This window comes from Spodoptera frugiperda, chromosome 28 (assembly GCF_023101765.2).
Source record: "Spodoptera frugiperda isolate SF20-4 chromosome 28, AGI-APGP_CSIRO_Sfru_2.0, whole genome shotgun sequence".
NCBI lineage: Eukaryota > Metazoa > Arthropoda > Insecta > Lepidoptera > Noctuidae > Spodoptera > Spodoptera frugiperda.
The window spans coordinates 3,166,410-3,172,409 of NC_064239.1; positions in this window are offsets into that span (position 1 = coordinate 3,166,410).

The window sequence follows — 6,000 nt, forward strand, 5'->3', positions numbered from 1 at the left end:
TGTCTTCGGCACACTCTGGACTGTGACTGAGGCGCCCGCGCACGATAGTTCAGTTGAATGATTACGACTTTTAACACCCGGGCGAGGAAATAAACATGGTATCATATGACATGATTGAAATGTACCATATTAAAATTTTGTTATTGAAATACCGACTTGTATTTTTATGAATACAGGCAAAATGTTTCAATATACATCATTAATTTTATAGTCTGTATTAAATGACATGCATTGAAAAAAAGTAGGACTAAAATGGTTTAACGACTAAACAAAATATCTGAACAAAAACGAGTATTTGATTCAAGTAGCACCCGGCGTGGAAAATAGATGCAGCTAAAAGAGTTTAAGCGACGACCCGTATCGTATTTAGGTGACGGACAAATGATTTAAGCGACATCACACCGTGTGATTAGGGAAGACAAAATGATTCAAGTTACTTCTTAATAAAATTTAGTAACAGGAAAAACGCTTTAACTCTTATTCACTTATTTATGAGAGATAGGGTGACTGGTTTATGTCACAGTTATTTATATGATGGTATAGTTCAAGTACATGGTTTAATAAAAATGCAAAATCCACGTCGTTTAATACACTGCCACTTTGGAAACGACACGAAAATAGTATTGTTTGAAACGCCAAAAAAGTGCTCCGATTTTAATGAAACCGGCATCATTCGACGGAGAAAAATTCGCTGATTCCAAATATGTATATAACTCAATATCACCCAAAATGTCGCTTAAACCAAATAGCCCGTTACCCCTCGATATTATTTTTTTCATACCTTTTTACTATTTATTTACTTTTTTTACTTTTTACTATTTATTTAAAACAATAACATGAACCGAAGTCGTGTAACGATCGACATAGGATTATTTATAAATAATTTATTTCTTATTTTTTGATTTTTGAAATAAAAATATATCTATGTCCTTTCTAAGGTTCTAAACTATATCTGTACCAAATTTCAACCAAATCCGTCAAATAGTTGCGGAGATTAATGGTATAAGCATAGAATATTAGACGTGGTTCTTTAATTTGACATAACTTTTTTATTTATGAACCGATTGACATGAAACAAACACTAAATGTAAATTTAAGCATCCCACAATATATTCGTGAAAACCGCATCCAACTCGGATCAGCCGTTTCTGAGATTAGCGCGCACAGACGAACAGACAAACAGACAAACAGACAAACAGACAAACAGACAAACAGACAAACAGACAAACAGACAAACAGACAAACAGACAAAAAAAAAGTTAATTACATTTTTGGGTTCGACATCGACATAACAATAACCCCTGCTATTTTTTTTATTTTTATTTTCAATGTACAGACAGCACTTTTCTACGATTTTATTATATGTATAGATGTGCTATCATTAAATCGAGTTGTCAAAAGTCATGAAGTACCATTTCAGTTGAGACAAAGGTCCCAATAAATTGTCTATCTCTCTCATTTGAAAATCTCTTGAAACCTCTTGAATTATGTTATTGTCATCTTCATCCCAACTCGAGTGTTGTCTAAAGTTCGTGTTCAGTTCGTCATTTTATCTCGTACAAAGTCGAGGGTCAAAGCTGTCGTTGGTCGAGTGGACGCTAGAGTGTAAAGCCAAAACAGCTTGGCTTTTGAGCTGATTCTTATTGGTCTTGCTGGTTAAGATTATAAATTTTGTGAGACATACTAAATTAACAAAAAATCCACGGTTTACTCACGTATATTAATGGAGAAAAGCCCTACAAAAACGTGATTAAGCCGTGATTTTTATTTGGTGTTCATTTTGCTTAATTATTGCACATGTCTCATTGTCGATTGAATATAAAGCTTACGAGTGGGGGGTTAGGTTTAATTCTCAAGTCTCTTTTGTTTTCGAATTATCGTAGATATGCTTCATCGTAGCCTGCATCATCGCTTACCACGAGGCGAAATTGTGTATATAAATAAATTGCTGAACCGATTTTCTTAATTTAAGATGGGTTTATTGTTAGAAGAAGGTTTATATTTAAGGAAAAATTAACCAATTTGCATTTCACACAGAAAACAATCCAAAGCGAAACAATGGCCGGGGTCCGAGTGTTACCAATAAAAAAATCTTAATAACAACATTAACATTTAAATTAAAATTCGAGAATACGCTCACTTATTTATAAAGGCAATTCAATAGGTACTTACTGATAAGATAGCAAGCAATATCTTAAAGCTAATTCGCTTTGCCCAGCCTATCTGTCAAGAAAAGTCATGATCTATATACCTTCAATAACGAGTTATTTGCTCTACTAATAAATCTTGTGTTAGCCGTACTGAATCAGAAATGTTAATATTATTAGTTAAGTCTTACTTCACGAACAATCTGAGCCAGCTTCCTATTGTGTAAGTTTATACAACTTGTATTAGATCCGTGAATGATTGGGGTTGCTGTAGACTGAAGTAATCAGTGTTGGTAATGTGAAAGTGCTTTGTTGCTGTAGTAATTCCTTTTGGAGGAGTAATTTGGTTTTGGTCAAGGAATGGTGTGTTCTACTGAGGGTTATCATGTCACATAATAGCGAAGGGACGTTATCACTGGCGTAACTATACTGTTCGAGGCTTATGGCTAATTCATCTGACGATTTTTTTTTGGGCACGGAAAATCATCCAATGACTTCTCCCGCCTTGGGCAAAGCGAGAGGGAGTGTCAGACTCTTACTGACTAAAAATCACCCCGTTCCTACTCCTGCTTTTCGAGCCGGAGCCCCGGTAAAAGGTAGTCCGCAGCTCCGGAATTCATCTGATGATGGGCCCCTCTTTGCCTATTAAAGCAGATAAGTTCAGGTAAGAACCTCTCGACGGGGTCCCGTGACGTTTTGCAGACTTGCCACCCTGTACTTACTAGTTTGTACATAATATCTACAACCTCTTCTACATAATAGAGATTTTGCCATAATCTCCACACTTGGTAGATAGGTTGGAGATCGCTAATTAGGTAATTGAGAAAACTCTTGCTTGTGAGTTGCAGTGGCGATCATTCCATTAACCAGAGAGAGAGAGAGAGAGAGAGAGAGAGAGACAGACAGAGAGAGAGAAATTACCTCTCAAACAATGAGATATTTCAAAATTCATTTAAATTACTTCCATACTTAAATTCTATTTTTTAATTTCATCCCGTATTTTATAACCTAAGTACCTAAGACCTTAGGACAAAAGTCTTAAGGTTAATTTTATATCTTCATCTGGATTTAGTCATTACGCAGCTTTCCAAGTAATGAGGATATTCTTCAGCCGGCCAGGAATATAGATAATTGGTAATTAATGAAATGGCCCAGCCGGCCCACCATTACAATAATTTTCGAGATAACGACACAAATTAGCTTTGGTCCTAATGTATCTATATTAGGCGCTGCTCTTTTATATTGATTTCGGAGTGTTATGTCTTTGTTTATTAGGTTGTTGGCCATTTCCGCGTCTTTGAATTGGTTAAGTTTAGGAATGAAGTCATAAAAGTGTGATAGCATAGAACAGTGTAAGAGCTGAATTAATATAACACCTATGTATGTAATTTTAAGAGCGATTTTGACCACGTCGGTTTATAAATCTTCTTTTCGTCTTTTTGTATTCGTTTTATTTGTATAATTTGTCAATTAAGGTTTATTATTTTTTCTACTTTTTCTTTTTCTTTACCTATAGTTGTGAAATGTATCACGCTTTAGTAGATATGTATAACGACTGTAATAATGGTAAACTTTATATAAATATTAATAACTTTAAATAAATAAACTACAATAGGAAAATAAAACATAATTTATAAGAAAACCTTAGTTAATAACGAATTGTAGATTATATAGATTTATTTATCTCCACACACTCTATAACAAGACAGATATCTCCAAAGTAAACAATAGAAATCTTTAACTAAACACTAAATTAATTTAGTCATAATAAACCAGAGGCACGATCTGAAGCCATGAATATCAGGCTGGAGTCTATCTGAATTATTACAGTGAATGTTAATTTAATGTATTCACAACAATCCTGGGGCGTGGAGTAATTAATAGATTTAGATCGGCCGTATCTTAGAGCCTGGATCTCGGTAAAAGCTTTGAATTACCAACTTTAAGAGTTTAGAGGTCGGTTTGTAGGTGTAAGGTTATGAAAAAAAATATATAATTTTGTTTTAGTTAGTACGTGTATCAGATTATTAACATGTTAACGCCACGTCTGTCACTAGTGTCCGATGTTTAGCGGAGGTTTTGCCTTCAACAGTTTAATTTGGTAGTTCATGCTTTAGGATGTGAAAAAATACGTCAACTTACGCCTGTTTCCCATGGGAGTAGGCAGAGACAATGGAATGCATACATACCTCTTTCCCTTCATCAACAGTCATCAGTCTTTTCATGCATGCTTTTCGGTTAAAGGTACATTCAATTTGGCCCTTCTTTAATAATTGTTTAATTATTTACTTTTGCTCAGATTTATGCTAATTACAGGACTTCAATGTTAGGTGATGTTAATGACATATACATCCATCACCGAATATGATGTTCAGCAGATTAGGTTTCAATTTTTGGAGTAACTTTTCAATTCTGAAACATTCAATAACACCACCTTTCAACAAAATAACTCTCGCGGTACATAGCTTCAATTCAATAAACTCCCTTTTAAAACAGCGATGTAGATAGACAGACAGACCATCTTGATTACCACAAAGTTCACGAATGTAACTCGCTCACGGGTCCGCTGACTTGAATGTGAAATGAGATCGTAAAGTCCCCGGACCGACGCGGGCGACGGGCGTCGGATTCAAAATAAATAAAATGCTAATCCGTTCCTTGTTTTACTGTCGAACTTCCACCAATAATGCTGATCTCAACCACGAGGTACCCTTAAGAGGTACTGGATACTGTCTAAGTTTGCCCAAACCATCCCTTCCATCCATTGTTTACTTTCAATGGCACTTTTGTTCTAAATACCATTGTTTTTATGGTGATCGCCCTGCTTGACCCGGCCACGAACCTCTGTTTAGCATAAAATTAAGATAATGTGGGGATCATTAAATGAGGACAATTTTGGTGCTTTTTCGATATAGCTGTTTTAATGCGCTGTTGTTTTGCATAATCGGTTATTAATGTGAGGTTTTTTAATTGGGTACATTCCCATGTTTCTATTGTCTAACTCTTAACTCGCATTGGAGTTTCGATTTCTATCTTGCTGATGCTCATTGTGTGAGTAAAAAAATTGATTCTTTCTCTGACCGATGAGCTTTACTGACTGGAGTGACTGAAACAGAATTAGGTATGAGTCAAACACCATTAACTTTATTTCGCAATATATGGCAATAAGCTCACCCCCTATTACAATGGATGTATAACACAAATGGTGAAAAGTGGGTTTACATTGCATAGCGGCGTTACTTGCCGTAATCTTTGCCGCGGCACCTCTGCCTTCCCCTTTCTGAATAAAAAGGCGTGACGTGGAGTGTGTGTAATTCTATACTAGCCACAACTGCTACAGTATATACGAGTAGCTAAGTTAATAGCCCACTACAAAAGTCAAATAAAGACCATAGAAGCTTCTTCCTCACCATTATACTCTGAAGTCTAGCACATACATGGTACAAACATGTTCTTAGCACTACTTAGTAGAAAATGTTGAATACATAATTTCCGCAAAACGCGTGCACAAACGCAGTGCGTAGTTATTGTAAGTGCTCGTATTGTCATTCGGTACAAAGCTCGAGGAGTTATCTATGTGCTGGCGCGTCGACCACGGTCTGTCTGCGAGCGGGTAACTGTAGGATTAAGTTCATAATGTTTTACGATGTACTCACTACTTTAATTATTATGTTATCGGTTTACTCACGGAACTGTTTGATGAGGAACTTGACTATTTGCAGCGATAATGTGATAATTAATTTAGTATGTCTCACGAAAGTTATTATAAAAAGTAAGGTACAACTATTGTTTGACGATTTAACTCAAAAATAGTCAAGCTTAGACTAGACAAGCTACGTCAGGGGCATGACCC